The sequence below is a fragment of the Erithacus rubecula genome, assembly GCF_903797595.1.
Source record: "Erithacus rubecula genome assembly, contig: scaffold_1105_arrow_ctg1, whole genome shotgun sequence".
Lineage (NCBI taxonomy): Eukaryota > Metazoa > Chordata > Aves > Passeriformes > Muscicapidae > Erithacus > Erithacus rubecula.
This window is the reverse complement of record NW_027636306.1, coordinates 6976-25296: the sequence shown is the minus strand read 5'-3', so window position 1 is coordinate 25296 and position 18321 is coordinate 6976. Positions and strand designations below refer to the sequence as shown.

At 50.8% G+C, this 18321-nt stretch overlaps 1 pseudogene across 1 annotated transcript; it reads right to left on the bottom strand.

Moving 5' to 3' along the window:
• Positions 1–3796: 3796 nt before the first annotated feature.
• Positions 3797–7706, bottom strand: LOC306815236 (annotated as a pseudogene). Its single transcript has 2 exons — positions 6527–7706; positions 3797–4091 (listed from the first exon to the last, which is right to left on the bottom strand). The product of its transcript is annotated as an uncharacterized misc_RNA (transcript).
• Between the last annotated feature and the right edge of the window lie 10615 nt (positions 7707–18321).

Sequence of the window (18321 nt, the reverse complement as noted above, 5' to 3'; positions counted from 1 at the left end):
CTGCAGGGCCGCGGAGGGTCTGACCCGTCCTGCCTGTGCTGGGGACAATGGCCACGTGTCCTTGGAAACGGGGAGTTCCATGTTCCAGGCTGGCTGTGATGTCACTGAGGAGCCGGATGGGACACACCCAGGGCAGAGGGAATTCCCAATGGGCACAGGTGGGAATGCCCTGCCCAGTTCCACAACTGACTCAGCTCATTTCCAGCTGCACAAAGGGACGCTCCAGCCACCCCAGGTGCTGCAGCTATGCAAACCAGGGCTAATTAAGTGTTTCTGCACAAAAGTGCTGTACTTGGCTGTCTGCGAGGTGAAGGTGCAGCTTAACACCCCTCACTAGGGCAGCAAGGGGCAGCCCTCCCAGCACTGGTCCATCCTGCCGTGGGCTGGTCAGTCTGTGAGGCTTTGAGCACATACATGCTCACTCAAATAGCATCTCTTTGACAAAAGCCCCAAGACCTTTCCTCATCCCAGTCTCCTAAAGGGATACTAGCCAGCAGCATGCCCAAGCCCCCACAGACTCTGCAGGATGAGCTGACATGGAAGAGCCAGCACTGACCCTGAACACAATTGCAGGCTGATAGTTGTGCTGACTGCAGGTGGCCATCGAAGTTATTGACACATCTGGAAAAAGTTTTATAGTCAGCTTCTCATCGTTTTACTTCCATTTCCTCCATACCCAAGCTTACTCCTTATTTCAGTCAGCTGGCACCAAAAAAACTCTTGTTCAGTCATTACAGGGAGAGGGAATAAAAGCATGTCATTGAAAATGTGCTGAATATGACCATCCAAAGTTCCTTTTCCATATCACAAAACCTTGTCTTTGTGTAAAAGACCATGTCCATTCCAGACCATGTCTCATCTCCTGGCTGCCACACTCACAAGGGCAGGATAATTTGTGGAATAGAAAGGAAGAAAGCAATTTGTCAAACATCAGAGCCCAGATTTATAAGAGAACTATGTGTCTCTTTAGGAATAACTGGATGGTGTTGCTTATGGATTGGCATTTATGGACTTTTGGAAAGTTACTTCTACGAGCCATCAAAGGAATCCAAGGAGGAAATTCACTGGACTACGGAATGTTCAACAGCCTTTCGATATCTTAAAAAGACATTGATGACAACCCCTGCTCTGGAGTTGCCAGATTTGGCTGAACTCTTTGCACTGTTCATCCATGAGCACCTTCACCTTGCACAGTAGCTCCACACTCCAGACTGGGAATGTAGGAAAGAAGCCAGTGGAAAAGAGCATATTCCTCAAAAAACAACTAAACTATGCACTTGAGGGTTGGCCAGTTCACCTCAGAGCAGCAGCCACCATGGTCCTTATTGTTAGAATGGGCTTGACAATGAATGGGAAAAAATGACAGTTTCTGTGCCACACATGCTTATGTCTGTTTTAGAGCAAAAAGGAGGTCACTGCTTATCCCTGAGCAAAACAGTAAAGTAACAGGTGGTACTCCTAGAATGAAAGATGTGGTAATAAAGACAGCTACTACCTTGTACCCTGCTATGTTCCTCAACCCTTCTACACAGAATCATGATCCCCAAGGAAGTATGGAATTTTTGGGAGTGTCCAGTTCCCTGCTAAAGTGGCAATAATGCACTGCAAAGCTCACCAGTACAGACAAACATCCAGAAACATCAGAAACCTAGTAGAAGACAAAACTGATAGAGAGGTGGCAGGACAAAGCATCTTGTTGCCAGTTCTATCCAAAGTTGTGAACCTTTCCAAGTCAGTCAAAGAACACCCTAATGAAAAAAATCACTTAGGAAAATCCTTGAATGTCTGATATAGTTGTGAAGGGTGGTGGCTAACAAAAAAAACAACATGTTAGGGTGTCCAAAGAAATAATGAGACAATCTATAGAAGACAAATATAAAGAAACCCATGGGGTGTTGAGGATTCGGTAGATGATTAGGAAAGGCAGCTACTTGGTGTTAGACTGACAGGAACTGTGACAAGTGAAAATATAAAATCTACTTGCAGAGCAATGCACAGTTTTACAAAAACATTGCCATTAGAGATTGAAAAAAAAAAAAAAAAAAAAAAAAAAAAAAAAGTTCTAAAATACTCTCCAAGGAAGAAATGGGCATTCACAGGTCCATTTGACGCTTCCCAAGTATCTTCCCCCCTCAGTCATTTTTCTATCCTTTTGCACAAAAAGTTTTTGTCATTGCTGGCCACACCTCTACCCTCTTAGCTGAATATATTAATGACAGGAAACAGGAAAAAGACTGGGCTTCAAAGTTCCCCTAGATCTGTACAAGAATCAACATCTGTGTCTCTCTAGAAAGACTGGTTGCATCAGAGTATTTTTGAGAGAACTACAAAATAGAGTTTCCATAGGGATACAAGCAAACAATTTCTCTTTCAAACCTGCTGAAATATCTTGTCTCCAACACTTGTAAATGTGTTTTACAAAACACTTGCCAAGATCTCGATATTCCTTGGCTCAGTGACAAATTGAAACCAAGATCTACAGGCAGTCCTGGGAGGTGCTTCAGCTGACAGCTTAGAGCAGCCCATCTGCATTCCTCTGTAACCCTCCAAAACAAGGTGATTTGGGGATGGTGTTGTCCAAACTTCCACACCTTCGACCACTCAAGGCAAAGATCTTAAATTAACAAATGTCTTGGGTTCCAATGCCAGGTGTTACCAAGGGTATGTATTCTATCTTCATCTGTTAAAAACAGGTGGGGCAGTTGTCACCATCAGGTCAGACGTGACATTCACACACACACACAGTTGATCAGAAGAACAGTGGTGTCTTTTGCTCTTTACTCTGCGTGTTCTCCACTTTATACGCTCATAACAATGCCTGATCTTAAGTCATTGACTACATCACAATAGCTTATTATATTCATTGGTGCAAAGCAATTAGTGTCAACATATTTGTCAAATTTTTGCAGAAAATTAATAAGGCACATATGCACAATTACTTTTGCACATAGTCAAACTACCAAAATCTTTCAAGTATTTTTTGAAACTAGTTTCCATGCCAATGGCCACATCTTCTTCCTTACTATGGATACACTTGGAATTCTTCAATTGTTGTTTCTTCTACTAACTCTGTTCGACTTACAGGCGAGATGTCAAGCCCCTGCATAGATATTTTAATGTGACATAGGGAAAACTGCTGCAAAATGCCAGTCATTAAATGACCATTACATCTGAGGTAGATGTTGATCCAGCAGCATCACGCCTCACTGATGGTCTGTAAAGGATGCCTGTGATTCACCAGCAGAACACAATTTACCCACTTCCCAAAAATCTCTACAGACCTAGTCAAAGTACAGACTGCAAATCTGTTGCTTGCAAGCATCTCTTGAAAGACATCTCAAATTTGCTTTTCACAGGATTCATCTGTAAATCAGCAATATATTACATAGAGATTTCTATAAGCTAGCACTTGCACAGACCCACATAAACTAATGTTCTAGTTTGCATTTTTTCTTTTGCAAGGAAGAAATGAATCAGTTATGCAAATCAGTTATTGCAAGGACCTTATTTCAAGCAACTTCCTTTAGAGCAGACAAAAACCAAGCAGTGGCTGATGTTTAGTATTGACACACTGTCACACCGATGCAAAGGTCGGATGCCCCTGTGTGAACACACATTTCCATGGGAGCGAGCCCGGGCTCTCTCTCCCTCGCCCTGAGCTCCGGCGCCAGGCCGGCCGGGCGGCTCTGCCCTCTGCGGGCCTGGGCCGGGCCGGCCGGGGGGCTCTGCCATGGGGCCGCGCCCCTTCTCGGCATCTCGCCGGGCCCCGTCCCGGCACAGCCGGGTCCCCCTGCCCTCAGCACGGCCAGAGCGGGCCCGTGGCTGGGCTGCAATGCTGCTGCTGCTGCTGCTGAGTCTCACAGGAGCCGCCGGGCAGGGCAGGGCAGGGCAGGGCAGCCATGGCCCCGCGGATGTGCCGCAGCGCTGGCCTGGCTGCTGAGATCCCGGCCTCCTCCAGCGCGGCTGCCGGAGAATCCTCCAGCAAACAGCTCCGGCCGGACCCGGCTGGGATCTCATGGCCCTCTGCAGGCCTCGGGCAAAATATTGACTCTTTCACTGCACAGATGAGGCTTGCAGACCTTCCATTCTCTCTGGAGTGAGAGAAAAGTGACAGACACACAGAAACAAAACAACATGAAGACACCAAGGTCAGTGAAATAGAAGTTCCAAGATGGGAGGGATTGAGGACATGCCTCACTCTTGGACTGAAATTCTCTTGTAAGCTATGGAGAATATATAATTGCTACATTAGACACTTTTTCCTGTGTAACTCATGAAATGCATTTTGGGCAGATGAAGCCTTCTCACCACAGCCATGAGCAGAAGCACCAGTGCTGAAGTAAGCAGATGTTGAAGTAGCTGTGATCCCAAGAGAATTTTGAACAGAGAGAGAGAGAGGAGTGAAGAAGATCCTTTGCCCCCAGGGAAGAAGAAGAAGACCTCTGTTTCATGAGATGGAGATGATCTCCAATTTAGATGAAGAGAACATTTACTCAAACAGTTTCATCCTTAAAAATAGTACCCCGTAAGTTTGACACGGCCCATAAATTCAGCTGTGGGAAGGATGTGAAAAGATGGGAGGGACTTTGCGATTGGAGATTTCCCAGGATGTTGGTATTTGTGGAAGTTGAAGTCAGAAGAGAACTGTTTTCTTGTGGAGAAGTCTCCATAGACTGACAGGAGAGACTCATCTCCCTAAGTGATCTGAAGAAAGAATACTCTAGAGGTGACAAACTGACTGAATTGTTTCTCTATGTTGTCAGTGGAAAAGAAAAGAGAGTATGGGGAGGAGGGAGGAGAAGTATTCAAGAGGCTTTATTCTGATTGTTCTTATTATTTCCTTTAGTTTCTGTTAATAAAGTTTTGATTTATACCCTTTCCTTTGTACCTCTGAGCCTGCTTTGCCTTCCCTCCTAACCCTATCTCACAGCAGGAAATTAGTAGACAATTCTAGTGGATGTGCAGGCAATTTGGCCAGCACTAGAACCCACCACAATTGGTGCATTGGCTGGAAATTTTAAATTGGTAAACTAAAACTACTATATGAAATTGGTGTTACTGCTGGTTGGAAATGAAACCACCACAACTATTTGAGCATTTTCACACCACAGCTCACAAGAACAGTTCAATTCTGATGGCCCTGACTCAGATGTACTGCAGCCTAAAGCATAAAGGAAAAGTCACTGCAGACAAATTTTACTCAAATGTTGAGATTCAAATAAATAAAAATAAGTCACCTGAAATTGGAAACAGTAAAAATTAGAAGGAAGCAAGAAATGGAGATCCTTGATGCACCAACTTCATGTCAGCTGGTGACACGGGCTATGTCACCCCTCTGCTGTGGATGAGCTTTCCCCGGGTGAAGGACCCCACAGCAGGGCTGGTCTGCACACTGGAGAATGGGCGCTCACTGAGCCTCTCGCCAGAGGCTCCCAACACACACCCAAAGCTTCTCCCTGCCCACCCTTTGGTGCGAGGCTCTGTGCCAGCCTGGCAGCTGACAGCCTTGTGGCTCTTGTCTCCTCCCCAAAGGTGCTAAGCTTGTGCCTTGTGAGTGTTCCCAACTCCTGAGTTTTATCCTATCTTCATCAGTGAACAGTCCAGGGCCTCACCCCAAAGACCTGTTCAGGATATGGTGGCATTCTGTGTAGCTGTTGTAATCCAGTTCTAAAAGTCATTCAAGAAAATGTTTAAGTCAAAACTTACAACATTTCAGTCTCTGATACACAATGAGAAAGAAAAGAATCTTTCAGATTAGTTGAGGTTTCAGAAAATGCATTTATTTACAATCCTACTCTGTAATCCTCTACAATCCTACTCCATATTCCTACTCTATAATCTCACTCCACAATCCTACTCTAGAATTCTAAACAGGGTGTGGAGCAAATGTCCCCTGCAGACCAGCCAGGATGACTGCTCCTGCAGTGGATGTGCTCAGAAAAAAACAGCATTTTTGTGCATTACTAACTCTTCTGCTGAGAAGTGTGAGTAAAGAGCCTCTCTTTTTTCTTCGCTGTTTGTTTCAAGTCCTGCCACAAGCAGCTTTGCTTTTGCAGGCAAGAAATGCAGTGCAGACAGGCTCCAGGGAAACATTTAAAGAGGCAGGGTAGAGAACAGCAAACAAAATACAAGAGATGGAGTGAGAATACAACATCAGGACTTAAGAGTACAGGAATAGAGAAGAGTTCTTTTCAAAGAGGTTGAGCTAACCTAAATGTAGCATTCCTATCAAAATGAACAATAGAAGGAATTGTAGAAGTACTACCAGTCATTAAACCAAGACCAGAGTGAAATCAGCCCCACAGTCACTCAATTCCCCTGAAGCATTTTGTCTCCAATGACTGGTGACAAATCAGGGGATAAAGGAACTGCTAGGAAGCCAAGGAGGAAATGAAAGTTTCATCCCTCCCACAATCCCCCAAGTGAAGAGTGCACAGTAGTGACTTTGTGCCCTCCTGTTCCAACAAGAATCTTAGGTGGATGATCATCAGGTGGAAGGAAGGAAGATGCCACCTTCCTTCCCCACTCTGTTGGCTTCCTGTTTCTGGCCCCTCTCTCCTCAGGATTTCTGTTATCAGGGGCTCTGTCCTCAAAGTCCCTGTGTCCTTTGATCAAGAAAAATCTCAGGTGGACTGCAGGCCTAGGAGGAGGCCAGCGTGCCGATGCCCAGAGTGTCTCTAGGAGACTGCACTTCTCCTTCTGCCGCAGCTCCTCCTGCGAGTTATGCAGGAAAAACATCAGCTTCCCATTCAGCTGCTCCTCTTGCACGTGCACACCAGCTCCACACGGACACTGAAGGTCCTTGCTGCCATCTGCCCTGCGCTGTTCAGCTCTAGTGGAAGGCGTGCCCTGGCGGGGGATTCAGTGGGACCAGCATGCGCTACAGCCCATCCTACTCCCGGGGACTCCAACCCTCAAAGGCACTGCCCAGCCCAATGGCTTCCTGAGGCACCGGGTAGAGAGCATTGCTGTCCACAAAGACACGCGTGAAGCTCTCCATCAGCTCAGCTGTCACTGAGCAACCTCTCCCCAGGTCCTCCACAGGCCACTGTATGTTATCTACTAAATGGATGCTTTCCTTATTCCCAACATCTCAAGTGTCTTCTCTGTCTTTGATTCTACCACTGCTGCTTTCTTCCTTGTCACCATCACTGCCTGCTTTTTCACTGGCAGCCATGTTACTTTGTTCAGCTTCTTTTCTGTCTTCATTCTTGTTTCCTTCCACATTTACACCACCCTCTTTTTCATCCTTGTTTCTATCATTGTCATCCTCTTTTATAACTTCCTTATTTTCTTCCTCAGTTGCAGCAAAACCACTACGGCCTACTTCATTCCCAGGATCACTGCTATCTTCCTGCTCAGTCCAATCACTGTTTCTTTGTTCGCTGGAATCACTGCTTTCCTGCACCTTCACATCTGTGTATTCTTCCTTTCCATCTACATCATCTTCACCTTCATTTACATCATCACTGTTGCCTGTCTTCATATTTGCACCATAGGATTTTTCTTCATTTCCATCTCCTTCTTCTTCCTTTCCAGTGTCCTTGTCTTGCTCCACCTGTACATCCTTGTTTCCACCTTCATTTGCTTCATCTAGGCCTTCCATATTTCCAGCAACATTGCCATATTTGTCTTCATTTACATCATCATTGTTCCTCACTGTCATATTTGCACCATGGGACTTTTCTTAATTTCCATCTCCTTCTTCTTCCTTTCTAGTATCCTTGTCACGCTCTACCTGCACATCCTTGTTTTCTCCTTCATTTGCTTCATCTAGACCTTCTGTATTGCCAGCAACATTTCCAGGTTCATCTTCATTTCCTTCAGCCCAGCAGGGCTGGGGCACTGCCAGGGCATGGCAGGGACAGGAGCAGGGCACAGGCAGAGCTCACAGTGCTCAGCACTGGCAGGGGCTGTGTCATGTCCCAGAGGGGGCTGTGGCACAGCAGCACCTCTGTGGCTGTGTCATGGAGCCAGAGAGCAGCTGTGATGTCAGAAAGGGGCTGTGTGACAGCACAGGGTAGGTAGTGTGAGGTCACAGATTGGGCTGTGACATCACAGAACAGGCTGTGATATTGCTGAGTGGGCTGTGACAGCACTGGACGGTTGTGTGACACCATAGAGAGGGCAGTGAGGTCACAGAGGAGACTGTGCCATCATAGAGGGTGGCTCTGTGATATCAGACAGCAGGCTGTGACATTACAGAGCAGCTGTGTGATGTCCCAGAGAAGGCTGTGGCATCAGAGAGTGTGTTCCGCCATCACAGGGTGGCTATGTGACATCAGAGAGGGGATGTGACATCCTGGAGCAGGCTGTGACATCACAGAATGGCCGTGTGACATCCCAGGGCAGATTGTGTGACATCACAGCAATGACTGTGACCTCACAGATCACAGAGGCTGTGTGACAACACAGGGGCTATATGACATCAAAGGGCAGTGTGACATCACAGGGTGCTGTATGACATCACAGGGGCTGTGTGACATCACAGGACTGTATGACATCACATGGGTTGTGTGACATCACAGGGCTGTGTGACATCACAGGGGCTGTGTGACACCATAGGGTGCTGTGTGACATCACAGGGCTGTGTGAGGTCACTGGGGAGATCACTCTGTCCCGTTCCCCCCTCACAGTCCAACGCTGCTCGTGCACAGGGGGGTCCCCTGTCCCCCCAGGTCCCCCCTGCCCCCGGTGCCGCAGCCTCTGCCAGAGGATGTTCCATGAGATCGACCCCAGAGCCTGACACAGGGACAGGGGCCGGGCCCTGGGGGTGGCACAGGGGGACAGGGACCCCCCGGCAGCATCCCCGTGTCCCAGGGCCAGAGCCTGGGCCAGGGCTCCTTCACCCTGTTATGAGCCAGGGGCTGAGAGCATTTAAAAAATCCCCAGCACAGGATCAGCAAAAACCAGATTTAATATTGAGCTACAGCACTGTGATAAATGATCTCCCCTGAAGGTTGCAAATGGGGATTGTTAGAGAGTTGGAATTGTCACTTACCTTATCATGTGATACACTGTTCTGTATGACCCCAGTTCATTCTTTAATCCGGTTGTTGTATTCCCTTCATTAAATCCAGTTCGTTGTATTCCCTGTTCCAGTTTGTTCCCTGTTACTTCCCACTTTTGCCCTCTCCCCTACCTCATTTCCAGCCTGGCTGCTGCTGCTCCCCTCCTGTCCATCAATTGAAAGAACGCGCCCAACATGTAAAATCACAAAGCTCCCAAAACACCACTCTTCAGGGGAGTTCCCTTGAAGAGAAAAAGCCTCTGGAACAGCGAGCCAATACAAGATTCGGGAACCCTCCAGACACCATACACTCATCTATGGCTCCACCTGCTAAAGATTGCCTTCCTCCTCCAGTTGTAATGTCACCATCTTATGAAAAGCGACTTTACATACAAACAGCCCTAAACAACACTAGACACTGTAGGTCCATCGGCACTCCCACAAATGTGGTAACCCTCCCACGCTTTCTGGAGAGTTCACACGGGGTGTGTGCTACCTCGTTTCTGGCGTGGCTGTACAGCAGTACCGCCATACAACATTCCCTTAGGTTCGCTCCCGCTTTCAGTAATAAAGCGCTCCTTAGTTAAAGGCTGCGGTTTTGGTTATTTTTAGCTTTGGGATCTCGGGACCCCCATTCCCAGCGGGTCCAGGGCACCTCACCCCCAGGCCTCCCTTTCCTGGGAAACCCGACCTGGGCACGGAGCTCTCCAGCCGCTCTGGGATTGATGATCACCCACAGCAAAGGGAGAGAACAGGAGAAAGAGAGAGAAGGAGATTGGCAATCAGGGCTCGCAGTCGCAGCGCCCAGTCCTGCTCCGCCGGGGCTCGGAGCCGCAGCCGCAGGAAAAAATGGATCCGCGGCTGGCGGTGCTCGCCCCGCTTTGGGCCGAAGGCGGCGGGTTGCAGGCAGAGCTGGAGCGCAGGCCCCGGGAGCTGAGCACAGCCCGGCCCGGGGGTCCTGCAGTGCGCGGCCGAGGAGGGTCCCGGGGGATCCCGGAGGGGATCCAGGGGAATTCCTGGGAATTGCCCCGTGCCCTCCCCCCGCTTTTGCCCTCGGGCGCTTTTGCTTTTGCTTTCCGCAGCGGCAGCAATGCCGGGATCTGCCCGGCGACCGGTGACGCCTCTGCAGACTCGGGCTGCCATTGGCTGGCAGGAAAGAGGGGCGCCAATGGCGGGGCCGGAAGCTGCTCAGGGGGCGGAGCCGCAGCCGAGCAGCGCCATGGCTCCAGCGCTGGGGCTGGGGCGCTCCTGGGGGCGACCAGAGCTGAGGGGGGACCCCCGGCCCCGGGACTCTTTGATCGCCCATTCCAGAGCACGGAGAAGCCCCCACACCCCCATTCCCGGGCGCCTTGATCCCCCCGAATCCTCATTCCCGGCCATGCGTTCCACCCTGCACCCCCTGATCCAGCACCAGTAACCCCGGCACCCCTTTCCCGGCCATCCCGCCTCTCCTGGCCCGCAGAGTCCCCTTCTCCTTGACCCAGAGACCCCCTGCACCCCTATTCCTGCCTTTCCCAGCACCCAGTCCATCCTTCCCTCAACACTGGGGACACCCTTGACCCCTATTCCCGGCCATCCCGGCTTTCCCCACCCCGTGCTGCAGGTGGGGAAACCGGGGACCCTTGGAGCTCCCTTTGCTGCATACAGGGAACCCCTGCTGCAGGAGGTTTCCGCCTGTGCCCTCCTGTCCCACGGCAGCGCCCGCGGATCCTATGGGCTCGCCAAGGACGACCGGGAATTCCTCTCCTTCCAGCTGCGATCCGGCACATTCGTGGTGGCCGCCGGCGCTGCCCAGGTCACCAAGAGGTGCTGGGAAACTGAGGAGATCGAGACTGAGGAATTCACAGATGACCTGGGGCACACCTGCCAGGAATGGCTCTGGAAATATGGCAGGGATGAAACCAGAAGGGGAAACCCACGGAAGTTCCCTCCTGGAGTGGTCTGCCTGGGGTGTTCTGTGCAGTGCGGCAGACAGTGAGAAACACTCCTAAGCTGCCACTCATCACAGTTCCCAGGGTTTTGAGTGAGATGCCTGCAGCAGATCCAGTGCTGAGGGGAGTTCAGGGGGGGTCTCTTAGCATTTGGGGTCCCCGGGGATTTGCAGAGAACCCCCCGGTCCCCCCAGGATCTCCCTGAACACGCTGGTGCTGCCCGAGCCCAGTGAGAAGGTTCATACCCAGCAGGGGGTCCCCAGCTCTGTCACTGGCATCACCCAGGTACCCCCAAAACCTCTCGGGAACCCCAAACCCCCTGGGGCTCCGCTGCTGGAATCAACGGGAATGGTGTTGCACTTTTAAGTGGAGTTTCAGTGGGGCCTCCAGTTGACGGCTCTTTAAAGCATCGATGGTAGAGACAATCCCTAAAATCCACCCTAGGGGCAAAACATCCCCTACAGGGGGTTGTAGCGGGGGCTCCCCTGAAAATGTCACTTTAAGCCATCATGATCCCCCCCTAAAAGGAGCCTTTGGGGCTGCGGCCCCACAAATACCCTAAAATGGAGAGGAAAAAGCACCCTTGTAGTGGTGGGTTCCCCCCCCCCAAAAAAAAAAACTTAAAAAGAGAAAAATTCCTCTTTAAATGGACCTGAAGAGCCCTAAACGCCCTCAAAGAGGGACAGGATCCCCTCCTATGCTGGGGCCGCTCCGAGCTGGGAGCTCTCCCGTTCGCTGCACTCGGGGGAGCCCCGAACAACGACGGGTCCTGGGCTGAGCCCCCCACTCAGCCGGGGGTGTGGAGGGAACTGGGGGGGCTGGGACGGGGCTAGGGGGTCCTGGGGTTAACTGGGGACCCTCAGTGGGTCCAACTTCCGGCTGTCCCCCCTCTCCCACCTCTTTCCCATTTTCCTCTACAAAGGTCCGATCCTCCCAGCCGGGTTTGGGGTTCACCGGGCATTTTCCCTTCATGTCCCGGCCCGGCCACGTGGCCTGAGGGTCGGAGGAAGGGGAGGAGGAGGAGGAAGATGAGAGACAGAGGAGGAGGAAGGATAAGGAGGATCGAGAGGAGGCACCACGTGCATTCCCCGCTCTCTGTATCCGCAGCTCCTTCGCCCCCAGACCATCGACCCCGCATCCCGCAGGTGCCCGGGGAGAGGGAGCTCGCCCCAAATATCCTGGGTGGGTTTTTTGAAGGGATATTTGGAGATTGCACGAAATATATTTCGGGCTCCCTATTCAATTCTTTCTGCCTGTGCGGGCGGCATGATGTTTGGAGCTTGCAGTGGTCCAGAGCTAAGTCGCAGATGCCCCTCAGGGGGACATCAGGGGGTCCCCGGGAGGTGTTTTTGGGGGTCCTGGTGCCGGTGGCGGCAGAGCAATGGCCGAGCACCGCAGCCGCTCTCGCAGGTGTCCCCTGGGCTCTGCGGCGCCGCGGGGACAGAGCCCGGGGCGGGGCTGGGTCCCTGCTGCCAGCAGGGCGCTGCCCAGGCTCCAAATGCTCCTGGAGCTCTGGCAGCCTCAGGGCTGAGCCCATCCCTGGGGATCCTGGGCAGTGCCCTGCACCCTCTGTAGGGAGAACCTTGCCCGAAAATCCAACCTAAATCCCTCCTGGCACAGCTCCAGCTGCTTCTTGGGTGCTGTCCCTGTGCCAGGGTACAGACCCTGGGGCTGTTCCTACATTATTAATAAAATGTTATCATTTGTGAATTATTCAATTATTATTCTTACTCTTACTCACCTTGCTCTTTCTAGTTTTTTTCTTCTTGTCTTCTAATATGTACTTTAAAGTATCAAATATGATTCTATACTTATTTTTTTCCTGTTCTTCAGGCAGCAGGATCAGCCCAGCCCCAGAGCTGCGCTGCTGCTGCAGTGCTGTGTGCGCTGCTCTGGCTCTTTGGCTGCACAGCCCCGTGCAGCTGCTGCCACAGGGATGTGTCAGGAGCAGCACAGAGCTGCTGCTGCCTCAGCTGGGGCTGCACCGGGGAAACCCCTCCCAGCCTGCACAGGGTGCTCAGGGCAGGCAAGGCTGCTGAGAACACACCCGGCCTGGCTCCAGGGAATCAGCCCTGAAGGGATTTTGGAAGGAATTGTTCCCTGGGAGGATGGGCAGGGCCTGGCACAGAGTGCCCAGGGAATTCATGTAACCGGGAAATTATTAAGTATCAATATTACAATATATTGTATATTCATGTATTTGTATCATATACTTTAATATTAATACACAATATTTAATAAAAACAAATTTGCTAGACTTTTTTTGTTCATTCAATTTTATTTTCATTTCTGTATTCTTAAATTATCGTTCTTTTTATAATTCTCTTTGTTTCTATCTGCTCTTCTTAGCTATTCTAACTACTTGTTATATGCTATTGTATCTATTCTTCTCTGCTTCTTCTATGTGTTCCTTAATTCTTATTCCTATTCTTATTTCTATTCTTATTCCTATTCTGATTTCTAATCATCTATGAATTCTTAAATTCTTATGACTATTCTTCTCATTTTAAATCCATACGACCATTCTTCTTATATGTATTTTGAAATTATTTTTGGTCTTCTCCATAATCTTAGTGTTCATCTTCATCATCTTCATCGTTATCTGTTTTCTCGTCATCATCTTCTTCACTTTTGTCTTCTTCTTCATTGTCCTGGTTGTCATCTGTCTTCCCAGGAAACACTTAGGCAGGGTGGGACTCAGTTTCACCAGTGGGCAGGGTCAGCACCAAGGACACAGACACCAACTGAAGGAATGGTGTCATTTATAAAATGCAAAACTGCAAAGAATCACACAAGGAGAATCTCAGTAAAACAGATATTTGTTAGCAAAGAATTACAAAAGGAGAAGCTCAGCAATGCACCCAATCATCACTACCAAATATTGCCCACAGTGATTTACAAAGATCCATCCCCAGTTCCCCCCAGACTTTGCCATCACCCTGGTGCACACATCAGCTGGGGGAAGCTGTCACAGCCAAGGGCTGCAGAGCCACTCCTGGACACTGGGAATTCCTGCAGGTGCCTCCAGCCACAGCTGAGGCTCCCAACCCTGCTGAGAGAGGGCCCAGCTCTGACAGTGATGAATAAACAAACTGACAGCACTGCTAGTGCAGGAACAGCTGGTTTCATTCTCTGGTTTGGTTTCTCCCGAAGCCTGGCCAGGGCTCAAGGAAGAACCAAGGGAGTTGACTTAGGCCAAACACCCCCAAACAAAGCCAGATGGGACCTTGTTTGGTTTCTAAATACACAAAGGTAAATCCATGTCTCACCAATGCAGAGATAGACAGATCATATTGCTAAAATGCCTCATTAATGAGCAGATAAAAAGATAACATTTGGTTGGAAGGTTCATCTAGAGGTCACCTTTGGCTCAGGTCCTGGTGCTCAGGCCTTGGTACTTCAATCAGTGCCTTGACCAAGGCATGAACTACAACCTTCATAACAATTCTTTCAATAACTGAATCTTAAATTCAGGTAGGAGGCATAAAGGCATTGCCTCTTGTTCTTCAATTAAGTGCTGTTCAAGTTCATTACTCAGAGTGGTAAGTCACATTCCTTCTAAAACATGCCTAAGTAGTTGCTACTCTCTGCTGTTTATCAAATCCCCACTGTTTCTTGAGACTGTCTCTTTTGAGACAAGTCTCAATGCTCCATTTCCCAGCACAAAGTGTCACAACAGCTCTAACATGGGATCATAACACACCAAGTGCTCACACTGCAATGACTGCAGTGGCTGCCACAAATGCATTTCACAGCAGCCTCCAGTTTGGCAGCCATGGAGCCAATCTCACCAAGAAGAATTCTCTTCTTCCTACCACTCTTCTACTGCTCTTTCTATCGAGGTGATTCCTGACTGTTGGACTTCAAACTCATCACTGACAGAAGTGCAACATTCCTGTCCCATGGCAGCCCAGGCTCCTCCTTGGCCAGCAAGCAGATAATCCAAGGCCAGGCAGTTCTGTAGATCCCCATTTGTGTTTGTTGGAGCTCACAGGATGTGCTGTTGGACATTTTCACAGTATCATTTTCTGCTGCTTCTAATAATCAATGCAGCTCATTAATGTAAACTCCACAGGACAAGGCAGTGCACATGGGGCACACGTGAGGGAGGCGGGCCAGTGGTATCGGTTTTGTTCACAAGGAAGCCGCACTACTGGGGGGAGGAGCTGCAGTGCCGGTTTTTTCCAAGAGGGGGCAGCACTTCTGGGGGGTGGAGGCTGCAGTACCTGTTTTGTCCACAAGGTGAAAGCACTACTAGGGAGGGGGGTCTGCAGTACCAGTTTTGTCCACAAGGAAGCAGCACTGCTGAAGGCGGGGGGTAGCGGGCTGCAGTACTGGTTTTATCCACAAAAGAACAGCTATACTGGGAGGGGCTGCAGTACCGTTTTTGTCCACAAGGGGACAGCACTACTGAAAGGGGGGAGCTGCAGTACTGGTTTTATCCACAAAGGGACAGCACTACTGGGGTTGGGCGGTCAGTACCGGTTTTGTCCACAAAGGGGCAGCCCTACTGGGGGTGGGGCTGCAGTACCTATTTTTTCTTCAAGGGGGCAGCACTAGTGAGGAATAAGGGACTGCTGTATCGGTTTTGTCCACAAGGGGGCAACACTACTGAGTGGGAAGCAAGCTGCAGTAACGATTTTATCCATAAGTAGGCAGCACTACTGAAAGGAAGCGGCAGTACCGGTTTTGTCAATGAAGGGGCAGCAATACTGTTGCAGGGGGCGGCAGTACCAGTTTTCTTCAAAAGGGGGCAGCAGTACATGGAGGGGGGTGGGCTGCAGTACCGATTTTGTCCACAAAAGAGCAGCAGTACTGGGGGTGGAGAGGTGCAGTACCTGTTTTGACCACAAGGGGACAGCATTAATAAAACCGGCAATACCGGTTTTGTCCACAAGGGGTCAGCACTAGTGGGGGAAAGAACTGCAGTACCGTTTTTTTTTCAAGTGGGCAGCACTACTGGGGGTGGGGCTGCAGTGCCGGTTTTGTTTACAAGGAAGCAGCACTGCTAAGTGGGGGAGCTGCAGTACCTGTTTTGTCCACAAAGGGGCAGCACTACTGGTGGTGGGGGGCTGCAGTACCGGTTTTGTCCACAAGGGGACAACTCTACTGTGGGGGGGGGGGGGGCTGCAGTACCGGTTTGGTTCACAAAGAAGCAGCACTACTGGGGGTGGGGCTGCAATACCAGTTTTGTCCACAAGGAATAGGCAGTACTAGGGGGTAGGCTGCAGTACCAGCTTTTCCACAAGGGGACAGCTCTACTGGGAGGGGGCTGCAGTACCCGTTTTGTCCACAAGGAGGCAGCACTACTGGGGGTAGGGCTGCAGTACCAGTTTTGTCCACAAGGGGGCTGTTCTACCGATTGGGGGGGCTGCAGAACTGGATTTTCCACAAGGGGGCAGCACTATTGGGGGGGGGTTGCAGTACCGGTTTTGTCCATGAGAAAGCAGCACTACTGGTTGGGTCGACGCAATACCTGTGCTGTCCACAAGGGGGCAGCAGTACTGGGCAGAAGGCCTCAGTACCTGTTCTGTCCACAAGTGGACAGCACTACTGGGCGGAAGGAGGGGGGCTGCAGTGCCGGTTTTGTCACAAGGGGGCCCCACTGCTGTGGAGGGGGGCTGCAGTGCTGATTTTTTCCAAAAGGGGGCAGCACTTCTGGGGGGCAGGGGGCTGCCGTACCGGTTTTGTACACAAGGGGGCAGCAAGACTGAGGGGGGTGGGCTGAAGTACCGGTTTTGTCTACAAGTGAACAGCACTACTGGGCGGGGGGAGTGGCTGCAGTACTTGCTTTTGTCCACTAGGGGGCTGCACTACTGGTGTGAGGGACTGCAGTACAGGTTTTGTCCACAAGTGGGCAGCACTTCTAGAGGGTGGACTGCAGTACCTGTTTTGTCCACAACGAGGCAGCACTACTGAAAGCAGAAGGGGGGCTGCAGTACCTGTTTTATCCACAAGGGAGCAGTACTACTGGAAGGGGTCAGCAGTACCAGTTTTGTCCACAAAATGTCAGCACTACTAAAAGGGGGGGGCCGGCGATACCAGTTTTGTCCACAAGGGGGCAGCCCTAATGAGGAAGGAGGGGCTGCAGTTCTGGTTTTCTCCACAAAAGGGCAGCACTACTGGGGAGAGGGAGGGGCTGCAGTGCCTGTTTTGTCCAGAAGGGGACAGCACTACTTTGGGGGGGGGGGGGGGGGGTTTCAGTACCGGTTTTGTCCACGAGGAAGCAGCACTACTGGTTGGGGGTCTGCAGTACCTGTTCTGTCTGCAAGTGGACAGCACTACTTGGCGGGGAGGGCTACAGTACTGGCTTTGTTCACAAGGGGGCAGCACTACAGGAAGTGGGGGGGGCTGCACTACCGGTTTTATCCACAAGGGGGCAGCATTGATGTGGGTGGGGCTGCAGTACAGGGATTTTTGCACAAGGGGGCAGCACTATTGAGGAGGGGGAGGCTGCAGTACTGGGTTTGACCACATGATTACAGCACTACTGGAGGGGGAGCTGCCGTACCTGTTTTGTCCACAAGGATACAGCACTACTGGTGGGCGGGCTGCAATGCCGGTTTTGTCCATAAGTGGGTAGCACTTCTGGGGGGGTGGGCTCCAGTACCTGTTTTGTCCACAACGGGGGAGCACTACAAAGGGGGGCAGGGGGCTGCAGTACCTGTTTTGTCCACAAGGGGAAAGACCTACTGAAAGGGGGGGGCTACAGTACCCATTTTGTCCACAAAATGTCAGCACTACAGAAGGAGGGGGGCCAGGAGTACCAGTTTTGTCCACAAGGGGACAGCACTACTGGGAGGGCGGAGGGGGTGGTGCAGTACCGGCTTTGTACACAAGGAATTAGCACTACTGGGTGGGGGACTGCAGTACCTGTTCTGTCCAAAACGGGACAGCACTACTGGGAGGAGGGGCTGCAGTACAGCTTTTTTTTTCAATGAAGCAGCACTACTTTTGCAGAGGGCTGCAGTGCCTGCTTTTGTCCATGAGGGGGCGGCACTACTGGTGCGAGGGTCTGCAGGACATGTTCTGTACACAAGGGCGCAGCACTGCTGAGGGGGGGAAGCTGCAGCACTGGTTTTGTCCACAAGGGGACAGCACTACTGGGAGTGGGGGTGGGCTGCAGTACTGGTTTTATCCACAAGGGGGCCGCACTGTTGGGACTGTGCACTACGGGGGGGAGGGAGGTGCCATACCTGTTTTGTCCAAAAGGATACAGCACTACTGGTGGGTGGGCTGCAATGCCGATTTTGTCCACAAAGGGGCAGCACTTCTGGGGGGGGTGGGCTGCAGTACCTGTTTTGTCCACAATGGGGCAGCACTACTGAGCAGAGAAGGGGGGCTGCAGTACCCGTTTTGTCCATGAGGGAGCAGTACTAC